This window comes from Coloeus monedula (genome assembly GCF_965178545.1).
Source record: "Coloeus monedula genome assembly, chromosome: 17".
Classification (NCBI taxonomy): Eukaryota; Metazoa; Chordata; class Aves; order Passeriformes; family Corvidae; genus Coloeus; species Coloeus monedula.
In genome coordinates, this window is record NC_138797.1 from 11,608,537 (window position 1) to 11,630,461 (window position 21,925).

At 45.9% G+C, this 21,925-nt stretch overlaps 1 protein-coding gene across 1 annotated transcript in view; it reads right to left on the minus strand.

Annotated features, from left to right (window-relative positions):
* The window catches only part of OSBPL2 (oxysterol binding protein like 2), a 42,042-nt gene extending 30,256 nt beyond the window's left edge, over nt 1-11,786 (minus strand). Inside the window, exons 1-2 of the mRNA XM_082292561.1 lie at nt 11,736-11,786; nt 10,928-11,024 (exon numbers count right to left, since the gene is read on the minus strand). The gene's annotated coding sequence lies outside the window, so the exon portion shown is untranslated. The remainder of the gene's footprint in view (nt 1-10,927; nt 11,025-11,735) is intronic.
* Nucleotides 11,787-21,925: the final 10,139 nt, after the last annotated feature.

Genomic DNA, 21,925 nt, shown 5'->3' on the forward strand with positions numbered 1-21,925 from the left:
AGAAGGTGCCTGGTGAGACTCGGGGCCGACCACTGGGATTCTGGAGCCGAAGCTACAGAGGGTCTGAAGCCAACTACACTCCCACAGAGAAGGAAATCCTGGCAGCTTATGAAGGAGTCCAGGCTGCCTCAGAAGTAATCGGCACAGAGGCACAACTCCTCCTGGCACCCCGACTACCAGTGCTGGGGTGGATGTTCAAAGGAAAGGTTCCCTCCACGCATCACGCCACCGACGCTACTTGGAGCAAATGGATTGCCCTCATCATGCAGTGCGCCCGAATTGGAAACCCAAGTCGCCCTGGGATCTTGGAAATAATTACGAACTGGCCGGAAGGTGAGACTTTTGGGTTATCTTCTGAAGAAGAAGAGGAGCAGGTGACACGTGCTGAAGAAGCCCCACCATATAACGAGCTACCAGAGAGTGAAAGACAATACGCCCTCTTCACTGATGGTTCCTGCCGAATTGTAGGCGCTAGCCAGAAATGGAAAGCCGCTGTATGGAGCCCCACACGACAAGTTGCACAGGCTACTGAAGGAGAAGGTGGATCGAGCCAATTTGCTGAGCTCAAAGCTGTCCAATTAGCTCTGGACATAGCTGAAAGAGAGAAGTGGCCAAAGCTCTGTGGGGTTGGCTGGAAAGGTGGAATAAGGCAAACTGGCAGCGCAGAGGAAAACCAATCTGGGCTGCTGAAGAGTGGAAAGACATTGCCACTCGGGTAGAGAAGCTATCCGTGAAGGTCTGTCATGTAGATGCTCACATTCCCAAGAGCCAGGCTAATGAAAAACATCGTAACAACAAACAGGTAGATCAGGCTGCGAAAATAGAGGTGTCCCAGATAGACTTAGATTGGCAACATAAAGGAGAACTGTTCCTAGCTCGATGGGCCCATGATGCCTCAGGTCATCAGGGCAGAGATGCCACCTATAAGTGGGCACGAGACCGAGGGGTGGATCTAACCATGGACAGTATCTCCCAGGTTATCCATGATTGTGAGACGTGCGCTGCGATCAAGCAGGCCAAGCGGGTGAAGCCTCTGTGGTACGGTGGGCGATGGTCCAAATACAAGTATGGGGAGGCCTGGCAGATTGATTACATCACACTGCCTCAAACCCGCCAAGGCAAGCGCTGTGTGCTCACAATGGTAGAAGCCACCACTGGATGGCTGGAGACCTACCCTGTGCCTCATGCTACTGCCCGGAACACCATCCTGGGCCTGGAAAAGCAAGTCCTTTGGAGGCATGGCACCCCTGAGAGAATCGAGTCTGACAATGGGACTCATTTCAAGAACAGCCTTATAAACACCTGGGCTAGAGAACATGGCATTGAGTGGGTGTACCACATCCCTTACCATGCACCAGCAGCTGGGAAGGTTGAGCGGTGTAATGGATTGCTTAAAACCACCTTGAAGGCACTGGGTGGGGGGACTTTCAAAAACTGGGAGATGCATTTAGCAAGAGCCACCTAGTTAGTTAACACCCGAGGCTCCACCAGCCGAGCAGGCCCTGCCCAATCCGAACCCCTACAAACAACAGACGGAGATAAGGTTCCAGTGGTGCACATGAGAGGTATGCTTGGAAAAACTGTTTGGGTAAAGTCTGCCTTGAGCAAAGACAAACCCATCCGTGGGGTCGTTTTTGCTCAGGGACCAGGTTGCACCTGGTGGGTGATGCAAAAGGATGGAGAGACCCGATGCTTACCTCAAGGGGACCTTGTTTTAGGGTGAACTACCCATGGCTCCGTACTTGTATCACTATCAGCATGTATATTTGTATATAATTTGGGTAATGCATAGATTTATATGGTTAAGAAAAAAAGTTAAGTTTCATGTAACATGTTAGTATGGGAAAAAATTCGGGGTGGATAATGTTGGGGTTTTAGTTTAGTCTTAGGTTTTTTTCTGTTAAAGGAATTTTCTCCCATATGCATGTTGCTAGGGGACAAATAGCTGTACTTAAGAAAGACAAAAAAAGGGAGTGGGGCGGGCCTGGCTACTCCTTTTGTCTATACCTGGGTGTGGGGTCAGTTCGCTCTGAGCGTCCGGAGAGAGAAGCTGCAGAGAAAGGAGCTGCTGTTTCTTTTTGGCCGTTCTTCTCTTCCTGCTGGAAACAACGCCTGGACCCCAAAAGCTGCTTTTCCTGCCCTGCTGGAGGCCGAGCTGTGGCTGCCCTGCCCCACTGCTGCTGCTTCGAGTTTTTGCTACGCTGTAGCCCTGCTTGCCCTGCCTGCCTGGGCATCTGTGGGGGTTCTCCCATCTGGATACATCTCGCCTGCCACCCGGGATTTGCGTTCGTCCCTGCCGCTTTAGCCTGCCGCTCCAGCCTGCCGCTCCTGCCTGCCGTTCCAGCCTGCTGTTCCAGCCTGCTGTTCCTGAGAGTCCGGGATCAGCTGCCCAGGGGTTTGTGAAGCCTTTGTCCCATCCCTTCCCGGGATCCCAGGGCACCGGTGCCGCGTGCTCCCCGAGCTCGCTCCGGAGCGCCCCCTGCAGCCGCGGGGGAACCATCGCACCTGCCCTGCTCACCGGGAGCCGCCAGCGCCCCTGCCGGCTGCGAGCGGAACTGCACCCGAGGGGAAAGGGCCCGACAGCCGAGAAGGCTGGCACTGGGTTCGTGTGTGCTGTTACTGCCAGAGTTGTTGTTGTTTTGTTTGACTGGTTATATACATATACATATATATATATATATATAGTAAAGAACTGTTATTCCTATTTCCCACATCTTTGCCTAAAGGCCCTTGATTTCAAAATATAATAACTTGGAGGGAAAAGGGGTTATATCTGCCACTTCAAGGGGGGCTTCTGCCTTCCTTAGCAGACACCTGTCTTTCAAAACCGAGACAAGGGAGCTTACAGGAAAGGTGGAGAGGGACTTTCTACAAGAGCATGTAGTGACAAGACAAGGAGGAATGGCTTCACACTGACGGAGAGCAAGTTTAGATTAAATATTGGTAAAAAATACTCCCTGTGAGGGTGGGGAGGCCCTGGCACAGGGTGCCCAGAGAAGCTGTGGCTGCCCCATCCCTGGAAGTGTCCAAGGCCAGGTTGGATGGGGCTGGGAGCAACCTGGGACAGTGGAAGGTGTCCCTGCCCATGGCAGGGGGTGGAATGAGATGAGCTTTAAGGCCCCTTCCAACTCAAACCATCCTATAATTCTGTGATAATCATTAAAATGCCTTTAAATTCTCACCGTTTACCAGAAATGGTCACACATTCCTGACTGATGACCACGGACAGCCCCTTTCTTAAAGGATGCGAGGACTTTGCAAAGGCAAAGGACAAAACAAAGCATGCAGCTGAAGTAAAAACTGCAGAAACACACCCACAGCACACCTTGAAATAGGTTCTACAGAGGGAAGGGAATTACTCAGATTGACATCCTGCCTTCCAGAACTATGTCTGTCACAGGAGAGGGAACAAACAGAAAGGGCTGTTCCTAAACATGGGACAGGTCCCAAGAGGAGCACGGGAGCAAACTCCCTTTCTCCCAGTGACCCCCACAGCCCTGATGCAGAGAGTGTAATAGAACAATTCGCACCACCCACAGCCCCAGCCAAGCCCCCATGACCAAGGAAGTGGTAGTGGGTCTGTCAATCAGCTGGTTGTGAATAATGTCACACAAAGTGGTCTGTCTGTCAGCACAGAGCTGAACCTGTCCCTCGGCAGTGATACAGACCAGGTGATCTGGCTGCCAGTAACATGCTCTGCTTTCCAAAGCTCTGTGCAGGTCAGAGTGCCCCCTACAAGGTCACAGTCCCCAGCAGTAGAAGGTACACAAACTCTCTTCCAGAACTACATCTGCTCCAGACTTTGCACAGTTCCTATTTAAAACCATCTCCTCCCACTTGAACTTATTTTTAAAACCAGGACAACAAAAGCGCAAGACTCTGCAAATCACTTTATAAACTGCCTAATTTGCTCCACGCATTCTGTGACGTGCATGTGAGCATCTCTCTGAGAGAAAATGCACATTCCACCTTCATGGCTTCTCTCCAAATCCAGCGTGTGGGAATCCACAGCCTTTATCTTGGTAAATTAATAATCCCTCAATTTGTCACCTCGTAGGCTTGTTCCTTCTCAAATTTCATTTTTCAGGAGAAAAATAATAAAAACAACCAGCTTGTTCCTCTGTCACCATGATCCTGGATCCAAGGAACTTATACACCAATTAAAGAACCCCAAAAACTTGTAGCCCTGTAAGAGTTTAAACCTGCAACTACCCTGACTAAATTAATTCGACTAGTTACTCCATACTAACTCGTTCTTCCAGGTTAATCCTCAACAAAGACACAGCTGGATAACCGAAAGTTACTCCTCCTTAAAGAAACATTTACATTTCTATAGAAAGACCAGCATGAGTGGCTCACTGGGCTGGAATGTGGCTCAGCAAGCTCAGGTTTGAAGCTGGCTGGGGACAGCTGCAGTGCCTTTTTCCTCCAGACCTCAAGCTGAAATTTCTCATCATGCAGCAATTCTGGAAAGCTTTGCTGACATCACCCTCCTAAATTAAAAATCTTTTTTTTTTTTTTTTTTTGCTTTGAAAGCACACGTTCTAGCTCTACACAACATATAAGACACTTGGTCCTATTCATTACACAGATATTGAATCTACTTGTGAAATCCAGGAGCATTTAAGTAAAACCAAGTACAGAATCAATAAGCAGTCATGAAAATAACCACAGACATTCACCAGCATGAGCAGGTAGGGTGTTAGGAGTTCAATACACTGGAATTAGAATGCCACCAAAGAATTCATGAACTAGCACATTCATCAGCTTTTTCACATGCCTAACAAGGTTTTGTTGGATGTGCACTTCCACAGCAAATTAAGTTTTTTAACGTGAAAAGAGAAAAATTGCAAGCAATTAAGAAAAAGGGAAAAAAAAGAGTCACTTGGGACCTTCCTCATGAAAACCATTTTCATTGCTTTGATATGACAAGGACAAGGAGGAATGTGAACTTTTGAACTGACAGAGAGCAGGTTAATATTATATACTAGACAAGAATTCTTCCTTGTGAGGGTGGGGAGGGCCTGGCACAGGGTGCCCAGAGAAGCTGTGGCTGCCCCATCCCTGGCAGTGCCCAAGGCCAGGTTGGATGGGGCTGGGAGCAACCTGGGACAGTGGAAGGTGTCCCTGCCCATGGCAGGAAATGGAATGAGCTTTTAGGCCCCTTCCAACCCAAACCATTCTGTGATATCCTAGGCTCAGGATGCACCTTCTGTCCAGAAAGAGATGCCCAAAGAGCCAGCAGAAGATCAAACATCCACACCTTTCACACTAACACCAAAAATATTAAATGGGAAATAAAAAGGAGAACAAAAACCCCAACAGTCTACAACATGACTGGTGGAATAAGAGCCAACCCCATCATCTCTTGAGTTGCCAGCTGAAATAAAACATAGCTGTAGTACTTCAAGGGATAGAAATAAATAACTTGAACTAGAAGATAAATATTCATGTTTGTTTGATTCATACACATCTCCTGAAAACATCAAACTGCAGTGTTTCATCTCTGAATGAAAGCTTCAGCAAGGATGAATCTTAATTGACTTATGAAATTAGGTTACCAGCAACATTGGATCTAAAACATCTACAAAAATTAGCCAAGAAGCAATTTAATTGGCAATTTAGATTAACTGTTATGCACTTAAAATCTTGTCAGCCAGAGAACAGCAGAATCCAGAAGAGGATTTTCTTTACAAGTGAGATTTGTTTCTTACTCCACAGTTTGAATGTAATACCATCTCCAGATGTCTTGGCAAGATAAAGCTCTCTGCAAACACAGCAAGAGAAGGGCAACTTCCTTCTCAAATCTGTTAAATAAAATGCAAAGAGGCTGAGTGAAGAGGATCAGTTGAACACCAAGCCCAATGTCAATTTTCCATTTCTTTGGAGATTGCAGCTGTCCTTACCACAGGCTTTGATGTAGTTGCGAGTTATTAAATGGCCTGGGGACAGTTCAGTGCCAGCACTTGAAACAATCATGACAACAAACTGAACATCTGAAAGGTTAGCTTTGAACAAACGAGCTGAACAATTTATGGCAGGCAGAACCATGTTCTGTTCTCTTAGAAATACCAATTTTTGGCGATGCTTCACAGGAATTAAGAGACAACTGAAACACTACAAGTCTGGCTTTCAAAGGAGTAAAGGTCACAAAACTTGTTTCTGCATCAGAACAAATGACAATAATTGTCCTACACACTAATCATTGCCCCCAGCACAAAGCTCCAGTGATGCTACCAGAAGTACTACTTATTTAACAAAAAAATCGTAAAGATGAAACTGGACAGAAAATATCCTCCCAGAATAGTGCTCAATTACCTATGGAACCCATGGCTATTGCTCACTTTCATTTCAGCCAAAAATTCTGTTCTACAGCCAAGGATACTGGCTTGTAGAACTTCCTTCAAGTCTAACAGACAAATAGACCAAGTAAACTTGATTCCAGCAGATCAGTATTTTCTGATGCAAAACACTTCATTTGAATTCATGCAGAATTGTGTAAATGTTCTCCCTTCTTAACACTACCTCAATATCTGAGACATTTTTCCACCTAGAGCATCTCGTACAGCATTTTTCAGGCTCTATACCCTTCCCTTGGAAACTATTTCATGGCACATAATTGTAAAAAATGACAAAATTCTGTTCTACACACCTTTCCACGCATGATGCATAATGCTAGGTTTGATCAGGAGTGATAAATCAGCTCATTTCTAGCCACACTGGTAAAAAAAATAAATCATTCAATACTGTATTGTAAAGCAAGTTACTTCTTAGCTGTTTCCTGGGGATCTGTTTTATCTTACTTGTAAGAGATAAGGTGGGAAGTAATCAATAACTCCAAGCACAGTGGCTTTGGACACAAGTGTCAGTAGATATACAATTAATCATTTATGAACCTTCTCTTTGAAGGCAAAATTAAGGCTGCTTGGGTATTTCTCATTATAATGCAACCACCCCTGCAAATTGATCACTGAAGCTTATGAACATGAAGACAGTTGCAGCATAAAACATCACTGGAGAAAACCCCTAGAACAGCAAAAACAGTTACATGTTTAAGTTTATAGATCCTCCTCCTCAAAAGCAGCTTTGTCTCTGTGGACTCATTCCCTCCAGACAGGTGCAGGTTTACAATTATTCTGTACAAGGTATTTTGCAAAGAATTTTCACAGAGACTTAGAGAATTGTGACAGCAATTATATTGCAAATAAAGCAGGAGGACGACAGTGACTAACCCAGTGCAGAGCCCTACACTATAAGAAACCATATTTTTATACCTACCACCAACTTCTCACACACTCAGATTCCACAGCACGAGCTCATGCACACAGCTAACAAACTATTTGTGAAGGGGTTAAGATGATACCCCAAATTTGCAAAAGCTTTAGGAAGTCAGAGTTTATGCTATGATTGAATTTCCTTTAAAGATGCATTTATAGTAAATACCTAATGGATTCCAGTATAAGGTTGCTACTGTGTTTGCTGCTGTCTAGACATTAAAAAAATAAAACAAAATTAACTTTGACTCCTCAAGACAGGACAAATATCTCCATTTGGAGTCCAGTTTTAATAAAGAATCCACCCAGCTATCTGCTCAGTACCATTAACCCACTTGGGTAACAAAATGTGCACAGTACTTTGTTTAAAACAAAACAAGAGCATGTAAACAAAGTAATTTACACCTCTGAAGATGGGTGGCATTTTTGTTCCACTATTAAAAAACCACTGAACAGGTTCATTGTTCTAGTGCAAAACCTAGAAAAAACCCATGCACGGGGCAGTTCTGCTCTCCTGAAAAAGTTCTCCTTTCAGTCAGCACACGCTGTTGAAGAGCCCCTTATGAACAGGCTGGTGAGAGAATTTCTCTGCAGCCTTAACACACACAAGTTTCATAATGGAGAGCTATTAAAGGGATTCTCATCATCACTTGATTGCCCTGACACGTTGTAGGGAGCAGAGGGAGCTGGTTAGTGAGTTAGTGAGCTGAAGGGAGCGACGTGAACCAGAGACACCTCAAAATTCACACACTACCACCTCCAACCTCCACTGCCTCCAACTATCACTAGAATCAAAACACAGTGAGATCTACCAACAGATTCTTTCGGGAGCCCTGAAAAAATTTTACTCAGAAGTGTAAAAATAACGCAAGTAAAAATATAATGAAGTTATTTATCCAGTCATGAGAACACTTTTTTTGACAAATACCCTAAGCATGCAAATTTTGCAACACCCCAAAGGTTCACAGCATCCCAAGAGCCTTTATCTGACCCAAAACTGACCAGCACAGCAAAGGAACTGGAGTGGAACTAGAACAGCACAGACAAGGTTTCCATTTGGTCTAACACCAAGCACAGACATTACGTGTCCAACAGAGCAAAAGACAGCTCAAGTTGGAGACTATAAAACCAAGAGGGCCAGGACTAAAAGGTCCAGCTCTGTTTCTGCAGCTGCAGGGACAATTCACCTTTTGTGCACCCTCCCTCCCACCAGATGGATAAACAAGCCCAGGAAGACAACACTGCAGCCTCTGCATTTTCTGAATGGAGAGCTGCTGCAATTTACTACAAACCTGTCTCATTAAATTATGTGCATAATAAAATATACTGAATTAATCTAAATGATCTGTCTAGACCAGCAAATGAATTTCCAATTGTAACTGTTTTTAAGGAAAGAAAAAAAAAAAAATCAAGTTTAAGTAAGCTCAGTCTATTCTTGCCACTTATTGATCCTGAAAATTAAGACATTATCTTTGTGCACTGAATCAACAATACATTTTTAAAGAGTATAACTGAAAGTTATGGTAAACCACATTTGACACATTCTAATTGCTTGTTGCTCTCCTGCAACTTGCTACTACAAGCCTTTAAGGATACAAAGTAAGTAATTACATCATCATACAGTTGTCTGCACAGCTGCACAGTAATTATTAAGATGCAAGGATTGAGATATGAAGTCTTGAATTCTAAGTTCTGTGGTGGTCTATTCCATAAAATAATAAAACCCAATAAAGAACAGCTATAAAGCATAACCTCTGTTTTTTTGCAATAGGAAAAACATCAAAGTCCCATATCTCCAAAGTGGCAGATACAGGGTGACCAACTTGTTCCTTGCTCTCACTTTCCAATTTATTCAGCTTGGAGAAGATGCCCCTGTGATCAGTTACATATTTTCAAGCTCAGCAACAACATTCAAGTTCTTTAGCACTCCATATTTCACACATCTTCTTTGCATGCCTCATTTTGTGCATTTCTTCCAAAAATTTTAAGAACCAAACATTTTAGTTACTTCTCAAGAGATAAACACCAAGCATTTTAGAAGATCATAACAGTGTCAAATACAGATATTTCTTATAACCTCCATGATGCAGGTGACAAAACTGATGCTGAGGGAAGGACTAGAAAAATGGCACCTTGTAAACAGAAGGCCTAGAAATCAACAGCATGATGTAACATTGCATTTGTTCAAGGACAAGCTACTTCAAATACCAAAGCCAGTAAATTATCTGCTTAAAAATTCAGTGTACTTGCAGGCTAATCTTGCTTTCAAACAACAGCAAAGAAAAAAATCATCTGACTGGCACTACAAACAGTGATTTTAAAATATAGCCTTATCAAAGCAAAAAAAGCCTGATTGGGACGTTTTCCAGCCAACACGAAGATAACAGAAAGCAAAGCTTTCCACCTTTGTTCTAGGTCAGCATGTGTGAAGTTCACACAGTAGAATTCACAAGAAGAAAGACTGAAAGAAATACCAGTTTCAATCATAAGACCTGCCAGCAGGTACGTATCATGGAAAGCAGTTAACAGTATTAAAACTGACTTAAAGAAACCATCCAAGAGTGAAAATTATCTTCTGTGATCAGTTACCAAAAGATGTCAGCAAACAAATAACTAATAACCACACTGCTTTTCAGTATCACATCAACTGAAACCTTTATCCCATCTAGTCTTCAACTACCTGTAGGCACAGGGTTTGTTGTCTAATCACCACTTTCTACCTCAAACTTTTGCCTTCTGTTCCTAAGATTATTTTGGCATGGCTGAAGAGCCAGTTCTGGAGGAAAAATGCCATATTTTTTCCTGGACAGCAGACATCTCAATGCTTCCTTTTGAGGACTTCCTGAAAATACAAATTCATCATGAGCTGCTGTTGCTTCAGGAAACCATTCCTGATCAGAACCATTCCTGATCCTATCCCAGACAGCCCTCAACTTTCTGTCACGTGGTCAAACATCTGTATGCCTTGACAACTATTTTAAGAAAAAGCTGTGTTTACTGTAACTGAAAACCCAAGGGGTTACTTAGGGGGAAAAATCACTGCTCGGAATTTCTTGCTTCCATGCTAGTTTAGCCAGTTCTCCTACTCCCATCCCACGGCACAGCGCTTCATGTTTGGAAGTTACCCAAGTCACTACTTCCAGAAATTGCCCTGAGGCTTTAGAAGTCCCTGAGCACGCTGGTGTAAAGTTTGTTAAGATGATAACACATGTGGCTGCCCCCACATGGCAACATGAACATGGATTTATAGAACTTCAGAAGGTTAAGTTGGAATGATCAAATTTATTTTCCCTTGCATGCAAAGCCTTAGAGAAGGAAACACGATGGAAGAGTGATGCAAATCAACACTGCAGATCCATGTTCCTTTTTTACTTTTCCTGGAATCCCAAGTGAAGGCTATGTAATTTAGCTGAGAAAATTCACTGGAAATGGAAGACGTGCTTGCGCTCAACGTGCTTTGGCAAATACTTCTGAGAGGGAACACAAGGTTATGGCACATGTAAAAGCCAGGAGGTGATTTTGAACCTACAGTTGACATTCTGGCCTGCAAGTGCTGCACAGTAACAAACTGCTTCCAAAATGAGTCCTGAACTCAAACATAAAGAGAGCACAAACACGACCAATAACCAAATTAAATAAATGGCAACTTATACCTTTATTACCATGCAGAAGTTCTGGTGGCATGTTATTTAAAGAAACGCCTTTTTTCCTGCTATTTTTCCCATCTTGCTTATCTCCTTTTCAGGAGCTCTGTAAGAGAAACATCGAGTAGGTAACTGAAAAACAAAATAACAAAAAAGCCAATCCCAAATAAACCCCGTCTGCTCGCTGTGCTTCAGCTGTGACCTAAAAGGCCCCTTGAGGCTCCTGTACTGTGCTGAAACTGAGCCCAGCACATTCCTCTGGGGAGCCGGGTGTCGTAGACTCCTTTGCTTAAACTACCCAGCTGCAAAAGCAATCGGAAAAAATATGGTAAAATCAGAAAAAGCCCAACGCTGTGGCTGACGGAGCTGCACTGACCCGCACCCTCGGCACAGCAACGTCCTTCAAACCCGGCTCCCTCCCCAGGCCCAGAGAGCCCCCGGGATGGGATCACAGCACCGGGCACGGCTCAGCACCGCGGAGAATCACCGCACCACGCAGCATTCACTGCGCCGGACACGGGCTCAGCACCTCACCCCACGGCTGCAGCACAGGCCTGCGGCCCGCAGCGCCCCGAGCCACCCGGGCGGCTCAAGGCCCCCTCGGCCGCCGGGGCGGGAGCGCACCGCTGGGGCAGCCGCTCCCCCGCCCGCCCCCGCCACACTGACAGCGCGGTCCGCGGCCCGCCGGGGACGGGATCTCCGAGCCGGGCCCGAGCGGGGCTGTGGGGGCGCTGGGGCCGGCGAGGGGAGCGGGAGCCCCGTGAGAGCGGAGCAGGGAGCGGAGCGCGGGGGCCCGGGGCCCGGCCCGCGGCGTTACCTGCACCGGCTCCAGCGACGGCCCCGCCGGCACCGCGGACACCGAGGCGGAAGTGCGGCCCTGGCCGCGGCGGATTGACAGGCGGCTCCGCCAATCGCAGAGCGCGGCCGCGCCCCGTCGGTGCCAAATCACGAATCTGCAACGAATCAGCTGCCCCGTTGCCCCGCTGGGAGGCGGGGCGAATGCTAATGAGGCGCCGAGCCAGACCGCCCTGGCCGCGCCACCGCTGGGGAGACCTCTGGCCAATGGCGCGGGGGATATGCAGATGAGGGCGTGGCTATGCAGATGAGGAGAGCCGGCAGCCCCCGGGGCGCGGGGCCGCCTCAGTGGGAGCGTCCCCAGCGATTGTTGGGGTCCCTCCGGCACGAACCATCCCCTGTGCTGCTCCTCCTGCCTGGTTTCTGGGGTATTTGTGCTAGCAGTTGGCTTCAGAAGCTAAAGTAAGCTCACCGTAACCTCAGTAGGAGAATGCGTCCTTCTCAATGACAGGCGGAGGACAGTAGTGCTTTGGCTGTCTCAATCTTTCGGTGCTGCGTTGGTTGGGGACCCTCCGTCATGTATTTTTTTGTACCTTTTGCGGTTTAATGAGGGTGAATATGAAATCAAACAGGGTTGTGGTGTTATGTAAGTTTCAGCCCAGCATCCCTGTGATTATGAATTCTTTCATCGTATTGACATCCTTCGTGCCCTGTCGCTCTGAGCAGGTCAATGGATACCTCAAAACCCCAGAGAAATGGTCCACAAAGCCATGTACGAGTATGAAAGTGAAGGAGGGAGATGAGACACAAATACTTATCCTCGAAATTATCTTCTCTTACCGTTGATTCAGCTCTCAGTGCAAAGCAAATATAGGGATGAGCAGATTAATTCTGCAGCACAAACTCATTCATCAGAGGTGGAAACAAATGTTCTTTAACAAGGGAATGGCTGCAAGGGCAGTGGGGAAAATCATCACAAAATCTGAAACACTCCTTTGCTGCACAGCTCCCTCCTGCCGTCCCCAAATACTTTTGCCAGCATACTGCTGATTCTGGAGTATTACTCACCCCGAAATGGGCTGACAGCTCCTGGCCATCAGCCACGTGCTGACAATGTACGAGACACGAATTAACAGTGATAATGCTCCTTGCTCTGGCACAAGTGTAAGGATTTAATGAAATCTCCACTGGGAATTTCTCACATGCATTGCAATTGAGGAGTGTTTTGGGGTGGGCACAGCTGGCTCCAAGGATGTCTGCTGGTCCTTCTCAATCCGGTCCTGCCATACCCACATGTTGTTTCACCCCTGCATTTACCCAAAGTTGTTGGACTCATATTTAGGGAGTACAAATCTTTGGGACTATCACTCCAAATATTTTTGTGATATTTTCCTGATTTGCCCAGAAATGTTATTTTTTTCCAGTAAGTCCCAATTCAGCCACCCTCTTGGATTGCTCAACATTATAGGCTCAACATGAAGCACAGAAATATTTCTACTGCAGCTTTTCAGCAAAGCCCCACAAACAGAAAGTGAGTGGGAATTTAAATTATTATTTTCTGACGGTGAAGGCCTTTGTCATGACTAAGCAGCTGATCTGAAAGAGTTCTTCAAAAGGATCATGGCAAGAGAAATCCACTGATTAGATGACCAAGATATACTGAATTTTTATAGTTTTTTCAGGTCTTAATTGAAGGCATGGGCATCCTTCTCCAGGGCAGTTTGTGAGCATTTCAGCTAGATTTCCATGGTCAGCAAAAATTAGGGTAATTGACAATTTCTTCCTTTGTTAAATGTTCAGGGGCTATTCTCTAGCAATCTAACACCATAAAACCCCAAAACTGGACAGGGAGAAGAATCTAACTCCATATTTGTTTCCCTCCTGCACTGGCAATGAAGGGAGAGAGCAGTTACCTTTTAAAGGAGATGGCACAGAAATTCTGCCTTGTTAGCAAAGTTTTCGCAATGTTAAGGTAATTAAACAGGGGGTTTACAGTGGAAAGTATTGGGCAACTGTCTCAGGCACAGGTGTAACCATCAGCTCCACCTGTAATAAACCCAACTGCTTCCCTCCTGTGGAGAAACACAATCCACTTAGAAAAGTGATCCCAGCAAACCTTGTCACTGCAGCAGATTTAGGAAAACTGAACGGGTTAGGAAGAAGGAAGGGCAAAATGGAAAACCAAAATATCTAGAGATGTTGATGTAGAGATATTGCAAGGAAATGTGGCACATTGCAGCAGAAATACTGATTGTCAGCAGTCAATCCATCACCCATTGTATGTAGGCAGAGACAAAGCCTCTTCCCTCCTCCTCCAAATCATGCAGTAGCCAAAGCAGTCACTCAGTCCCAGCATGTTCAGGCAAGTTGTTCAGCTCCGCCATGGGAAACTCTTTTTAGTCCGTGACTCCTTACCAGGGAGTTTCAAAACCAAACCCATTTGTTTAGTGAAGGCTCCAGCATCTTCAGCTCGGTGCTGCCTGTCCCTCCTCCAGGCCGGAATTCCCAGCACCCCGTGCCTCCACAGCCTTTCAGAGACACAGCAGTGTCCTCACAGTCCTGTGCCAAATGTCCTTGGAAACCCTCCCAACGCTCCTGGTCACCAGCAGCTTCACCTTAGAGGAGTAGAGGGGCTTTTCCACACTTGAAAGAAAATTTGGATTAAGGGACAGTGTGAATGAAAAGCAGAATGGGAATCCCAAAATATCTCTGGGCAAATAAGCCCCAGGTTATCAAAGAAGTTGATTGAAGAGTTTTCAAGATCTCTCTCTTCCTGCATCCCCATAAGAGTGAGCCAGACACCACTCTGCAAAATGGGAAACATCCAAAACTCCATAATCTGAATAATAAAGATTTCCTCGTGCAGTCTAGCTCATCTTAAAATACAGGAATTTTGAGTTCTATTGGTGGTAATAGAGTGTTTTGAGCTGCTGGCACTGAAAAAGGGAAGATAGTGTGAAAGAGCTGCAGTCACAGAAATTTATTTAATATAAAAAAATATTTAAAAAGCAGACATTGGTAATACTGATAAGGCTGTAATGAAAAACGTGGTAATGCTGGAACCACATGAATTTTAACCAGTACCTTGAAGAAAAGCAATTCAAGGGAAAAAGGAATCCGTAAATAATGAGGAACATGGCAAAAGCTGAATAAGTAGAAATAGCCAGCCTGTTAAAAGGCTGAATAAGCATGTTCTTTGTAATGGCATGGAAAGGAAAAGACACAACAGCCTGTATCCTCCGCTTCAGTGATAATTCCCCTGGGAGCTGCACCCATTCCGCTGAGGGCAGTTCAGGGGCTGAGCCACTTCCCTTCAGTATAAAATAAAGTTTTGAGAATCTCTGTGGTCAAAGTTGTGAAAGCTTAAAAATCTGAGGCTTCAAGGGGATTTCTGCAGGAAGCCAGAAAGCTATTAAAAATCATGTTTTCTCACGAAGTCTAGACACCCTCACAGAATCACGGGGTTGTTAAGGTTGGAAAAGACCTTTAAGATCATCAAATCCAACCATGACCTCCACGTTCACCATTAAAACATGTCCTCAGCTGCCATATCCACAGGTTTTTGGAATGTGTGATGTACCCCTCTGCTGAACCCTGAATTCTAATTCCAGGTATGACTTCTAGTGCTGGAAACTCCTGTTCCTGGAGCTGAGTAGAGATGAGCAGGAAGATGTGCTCAGGATAAAAATATTTGGGCCAAGCTGGCTCACTTTCATACCCCATCTTCCCAAGGATGGAAGTCCATGAATTTTTTGCATATCCATAGCAGGGAAGATGAGGGTAGATCAGTTTTAACTGACAGCTACAATCCTTCACACACCTCTATAGGATTTGGAAGCTCCTTACGGGGATACTGTGGAACCTTACTTTTAGGAACCCCCTCCCAATGAGGGCTGGTACACGTGAGCTTCAGCCTGAGTTCCAGGAGCAGATCTGAAGAAACTGTATTTTCCCAAAGCCTATGCACTGCTGCTGGCAGCTGATCTGTCATCAATCAGCCATGCTTTATATCCTAATAGATGTTTATTTGCCAAACTTGGCCACAAGAGCACCTTATTTAGAATTAATTCCCACATCCGAGTTGAGCTATGCGTACGGCAGCGAGGCAAGTGACCCCTGTACTCTTAGGACCACATTTCCCTCTGTGGTGGCAGTAGATCAATTCAGCAGCTCGTGTGAAGCTTCTTTCTGGAAACACAAGTCAATAGAAGTTAATTATACTTATTGATGCAAGATCAGAATTGATGTGGGAGTAAAATTTAACCTGAGTGCTTCCTTGGTAACTTCCCTCAGTCCCCAGGATCTCACTCAGTGAAGCAGCTGAGCAGGGTGGGTGTGCACAAGGCAGAGTGAAGGGAGCTCCTCACAGCCCACAGTGGAAGGGATATTTCCTTTTAGATATTCCCTGTGCCAGGTCAGACAGATTTCGACTGCCCAGGTTAGCTGTTACTGATGTTGATTAATTTAATTATTCGCTGAATTCAATACTGTTGTTTCAGTAGCACAGCTTTTCCCCAAGGCAGCACCAGTTCCTTCTCCATTTTGCTAGCTTTGTGGATGAAGGGACAGCAGAGAAGTGTTCTCTGTGGCATGCACATGTATTTTCCAAGTATTCCTGATGACACATCTGCACTGTGCCCCCCAGCACAGGGCAGAGCTGCCAAGGCTGGCAGAGTTCACAGCATGAGGACAACTGCCCTGACAGCCAGGGTGCCACCTCCTCACAATGCAGCAGAGAGCTCAGGCACCTACTGACCCCAGGAATGGGCCCAGGACAGTTCAGCCCTGCAATTTTGCAAAAAATCCCTGGATTTTAACCCTGTGACCTGTGACAACCAGCAACACCTACAAAAAGGAAAAACCATCACCATGTAAAGACTGCCAGCTGTGTTTACTGATACACTATAGACTGTTCTAGCATGTAATTTTCTCTAGCTTGGTAAAATTAGCACCTTTGATCCAGCAAATATTTATATGCACATATTACTTCCCAGAATAATCTCCTGTACTTAATGCAGTGAAGTCCTGTCCACTGGTCCCTAGGCAACCACTAGAACAAACTAATTAGTAACCTACAAATTCACACATATCCGTCAAAACAAGATCCAGGTTAATTTTATGGTGCTTCCATATTTTCCGTGTTTGAAAACTAGCATGTCAACTTTCCCAAAATAAATTATACTAATCTACAGACTGGTTTAAAAAATGAGTATAAAAAAGCTTTCATCATGAAATTCGACCAAAAAAAAAAAAAAAAAAGAAAAAGAAGGTAATGAAGTAAATAAGATATTTGAGCATGGACAAAAAGAAAAAAATCAGATCCTGTCCCAGATCCTGTCCCAGATGGAGTTGGGAAGTTTGGCTCTGGATCTGAAGGCTGCTACACAAGAAATCCCCGACAGGCAGACAAACTAATGTGCCTCCCTCATCAGCTTCTGTGTCAGCTACAGCTGACTCTATTTACTTTTAGCCCAGAGAAAGAACTGGGAGCAGAAGGAAAAGACAAAAAAACCTTCATTGATATTCACAATGTTGTCTTACATGTCCAGCATTATTTTTGTCCAAGGAAGCTCTTTCAGAAAATGGGAGAAAACAAGTGATGAGGTGGAAGAATGGCCTTCAGAGGGGAAGAAAGGACCCCGTTGTGGAGGAAGGGGTTTGTTTTATTCTGTATTAAAGTACCATGAATCATTTTGGTTTCTGTTTGTATATTGGGTATCGGAAGAGTGAGGTGGACTCAGTCTGAAAAAATGGACTTTTTTATCCTAACTGAGCTAAATGTCAAATTAGACATCTCTAACGATGAAGGCGGGTTGGTGGAAATTGCAGCTCACCCTGATGGCAAAAATCCCCACTTGTCCCCATTTCCATGCAAAACAAACGATGTCCTGACCCAAACCACAGTCCTGCTCTGGACCACGGGTGAAAATCCAGGCACTGAGCTTTGGCAGGAGGGCTCATGCCTACTGTCCGCCTGGCTGGGCTGGCCATGCCAGCGTTTCCCAAGTGCCAAGCCCCGCATTCCCGACCATCCGGCCCCACGGCAGCAGGAAGGAGCCCTGCCAGCTGGCCGCCTGCGAAGGCTTCCCAGCAGCGAGGGACCATTCTGCCTGCAGCACTGCCCAGGGCTCCTTTCACATTTCCATGGATTCCTGTCACCAGGGATGGGAACCTGGAAGGAGGAGAAGCTGCTTTACCTGTGCGCGGCCGCTCTGGATGCAGAGCACACTCGTGTTTTTCCAGCCCTGCCATTCTGAAGGGGATTTTGCAGGTCCTCTATCCTCATCCACACTGAGTGAGGGTTCCTCCCTGGCTGACAGAGCTCAATTTTGGCTCCAAGCATGGCATTTACCTTGCTGGGAATAATGTCCAAGAAGGCACGACTGACAGGGACTTCTAATTGACCTCGATGTGATTCATTGGGAGGCTCGAACTCTCTGAGTTAAAACAGCATCGCTAAACAAAAATCACTGAAACCCCCAGGCTATCTGGCAATCAAGTGCCCCAGGAGCCTTGACAAGCTGGTGGGGGATGGCCAGGGCTGTTTGCTGCAGGTGCAGCAGGGCTGGAGCTGCTCAGCCCCTCATGTGCAGCTCAAGCAGGGTCCAGCAAAGGCTCTCCAAATGCAGCCACTTTGGGTTTGGCAGCGGCTTTGCACAGGCCAGGAAAAACAGCCCTTCTCTGGGAGCATGGAGGCAGAAGGAGTGAAGACTGAAGCAGGAAGGAGTGGGGTGAGGAAGGAACCAATGAGCCTTGGATTTCCACAGATTAGTCTTAGAATCATAGCCTAGTTTGGGTTAGAAGTTTTGGCCCATTCCCCCTGCAATACACAGGGACACCTTCAATTAGACCGGGTTGCTCAGAACCCTGTCCAACCTGACCTTGAACACTTCCAGGAATGGGGCATCCATCACCTCTCTGGACAACTTGTTCTAGTGTTTTACCATGCTCATTATAATTTTTTCCCCCCTAATATCTACACTGAATCAATATTCTTTTAGTTTAAAAGCATCACCCATCCTTGGCAGTGCTCAGATCAGCCCTGGGAGTTCTTCTAGCCTGGAGAGGGATGAGTCTGGAGCAGCCCTATGCCAAGAGAGGAGACACAAGTGCCCTTTCAGCCAGAGTGAACTTTATCAGGTTTTTAGTAGGAAAAAAACATTATCTGTTCACAAGAGCAGCTTTGTGGGGCTGCACATGCTCTCACTGCTTCAGGCAAACAGAAGTGGAAGGACTTTTTCCTCTCTTTTGTATGTACAGCCGCTATTTAATGTAAATGTACTTACCAGAAATTGAATAACTCCCACACCAGTAATTTTATACCCATCCAACATTTAAATTATGAATGCAATAATCTGCAGCACCACGACTCACAAGGCAAGGCTAGAATTCCCGAGGCAAGAAAAGTCTATTTTTAGACCTTTGCAGCTGAGATTTTTACTAGATGTAGAAATTTGCTCCCATCTGCTGCCTCGGGGGTTAACTTGTGTGCAAAGTTTCAACGTTTTGTTTTTCTGATGGTGGTCAAACAGCAGCAAAGCAAACAAGCTGCTTTTGGGGGAAGGAGTGCAAGAAGAAATCCCCGTGCCCTGCCCGGGTGAGGGATTGCCTAAGAGGGTTACTCTGAGACAGAGAAGTGATGAAATTGGTTGTTCCTCTGAGGACATCCTCTGGCTGGGCTGTAACCCGGCTCAGGAGTGGTGGGTGTTCTGCCTGAGCATGGGCTGTGCTGGAATCATTCCATCTTTAGTCCATGTAGCTGGCAGCCGTTTCACAGAAGATGCTCCTGACTCATATTTGCAACTGCCATTTAAAATCTTGGGTTATTTTCTTCTCTGTGTTTCTTGAGGGGGTTTTTTTCATATATTTCAGGGATGTGGTGTTTTACTTGATCTTCTTCTGTGCGTGGTACCCAGAAGAGAGCAAAGCAGTGCAAAGCTCTTGTTTTCCACTGTGTGTGGCCATATCAGAAAATGAATGAGAGAGAGAAAAGGATCAGATGCACCCCCATAATCAGAAGCTCCTTTCTGCTGAGCCCCATGAGGGATCTGTGTCATAGAGAGCACAGAGACACCTCTGCTTCAGGCTGAGCAACTCAGGGTTTCATCACTTTTTGTGTCACATAAAGGCATTTATCAGCTCAATAAGTGGTGGATGAGATGTGACAGTCCTTCCAAATCAGGACCGTAATGTTCTCCATGCCAAGTTCTGTCTGGAATTACAGCCTGGTGAGAAATCCCGGCCCTGGCACTCTCCTCCCTTGACAAATCGCCCCACTGCCATTTCTTAATCAAAGGCTGCCAAAATAGAAGCTCTAACACCACCTCGTCTGCCCAAACCCAGCTGAGAGGCTGCTTGATGGCAGGAGTTAAACACAGTTATTTCACCTCTGAATATCATCTGTGGACCATGTACAGAAAAAGATGCTAAATCTTGTCTCCCAGTGCCCTATGAAAGGCTCTAGCAGAGTAGATGGACCTTAATTTCCTCTCCTCTGCAAAGCAATGCACTGCTTTCCCTGATGTCATCAGGCTTTGGTTGTACTTGAGGCAAAAAATATTTTTAAAGAAGAGAAATATTGTGGCAAATGGAGATGCAATTCTTTTAAAACATTGTCTTTTTTGAGAAGTAACAGCAACAAAAATTATGTAAAGATCAAAGAGAAAAGAGGCTCTGCTCAAGGGTAACTCAAAAATAATATGGGGCAGTTGCTGAGCAACTCTCCAATGCAAAGTATTGCTATTTTCTGATCCCTCCCCCATCTGCACAAGAGGGATGGTGTCTAGTATTGGTCAAAGAAAAAGTCTGTGTGATTGCCTGGGTACAGTTGGATATAAGGTCTTTGCAAACAGCTCCTATCAATCAGCCTCGAGCCATTGATCTTACATCTAAAGCACTTATTGAAAAATAAATTATGGGTTTTTTTGATCTAATCCACTATTAAGGATTCCTTTCTTCCTTTCTGAGGCTGGGTAAATAAAATTCTTCTGTCAGAAGTTGCTTAATAATTATGCTGGACACACAGTAGACCAAATCCTGAGGGTGAAGCTAAGCGACGACTCAGAAGCTAAAGGCTGATTTCTTTTTCTCTGGTCTTTTCTTTTTTTGTTGGAGTAGCTGTTCTTTACCCAGGCATTGCACAGTGCAAAATGCATTCCAATAATCAGGTATTGTCTGTTATCTGCCTCGAGCTGAGAAGCACACGTGCCACAGGGACGTGACTACTGCAGAGTGATGCCCGAGGACTTTACCTTTCTCCTCCCGCACTGGGTTCTTCCTTGTCCTGCTTTTGTGCGACTGCTGGCACTTGGCTCCAGATGCAAAAGTGCTTTTGTCCTCCGAGGAGGGATTGTCAGCATCCATCCATGGGGATCTCTGGCACTAGGATTGCACTGACACCACCAGATGGAGGGGCAGATGCCATGACAACCCCATAGCAGGGCTGGGACACAGCTCAGGTGGTCGCAGTCCCTCACTCCTGCTGGGGTCTCTGGAGAGATGTTTAGATCTCTGATAACCACGGATATACATTGTGTCATCTCATTTTGTCACAGAAGAGAATAAACTCCTGAGCTCCACCCCAGCCTGCAGAAATGGGGGGGGATCCCACTTTTCCATCTCCCTCTCCAGCACGGCAGGATGGAGATGTGACTCAATGCCACCCTGTGCACCCCTCTGGGAAGGGTCCCTGCGAGCATCCTGGGAGTGGGCTCAGCCACAGTGTCAGGGACCACAGAGCCCCCGCTGAACACTTCTTCCCAGGGCATGGGCCTGAGGCAAAACAGATGCTTGACCCACAGCAACGTCAGTGTGACAAGGCTTGCCCTGCTATTTCCCACTGTGGTTGGGTGGTTTTTTTAAAATACCCCTTTGAAAGCAGTGCAGCCAGCTCAGCTCTGCCTCTTGGATGCTGGCAGGCTGCCACCCTTTAATTAAGTCTGCTGTTATGTCTAATGCTGGTGGCAGCGTTTCAGGGCACCAGCACAGAGGCTGTGGGAGTGGGAGAGGATGTGGCTGCAGAGCTGTGTGGTGACTTGGATGTTCAGGCTAATACGCCAAAGTAAAGAGTGTTGATTTTATCATCCTCACTGGTCAGATCAGCTTGTGAGCACGGATCTGGCCAGGCCATAGACAAACTCCTTTTCCTGCAGGGAAGATGGCAGCTGGGAACAGAGAGCGTTGGTTTGAAACCCTGCCTCTCACTTCATGGCA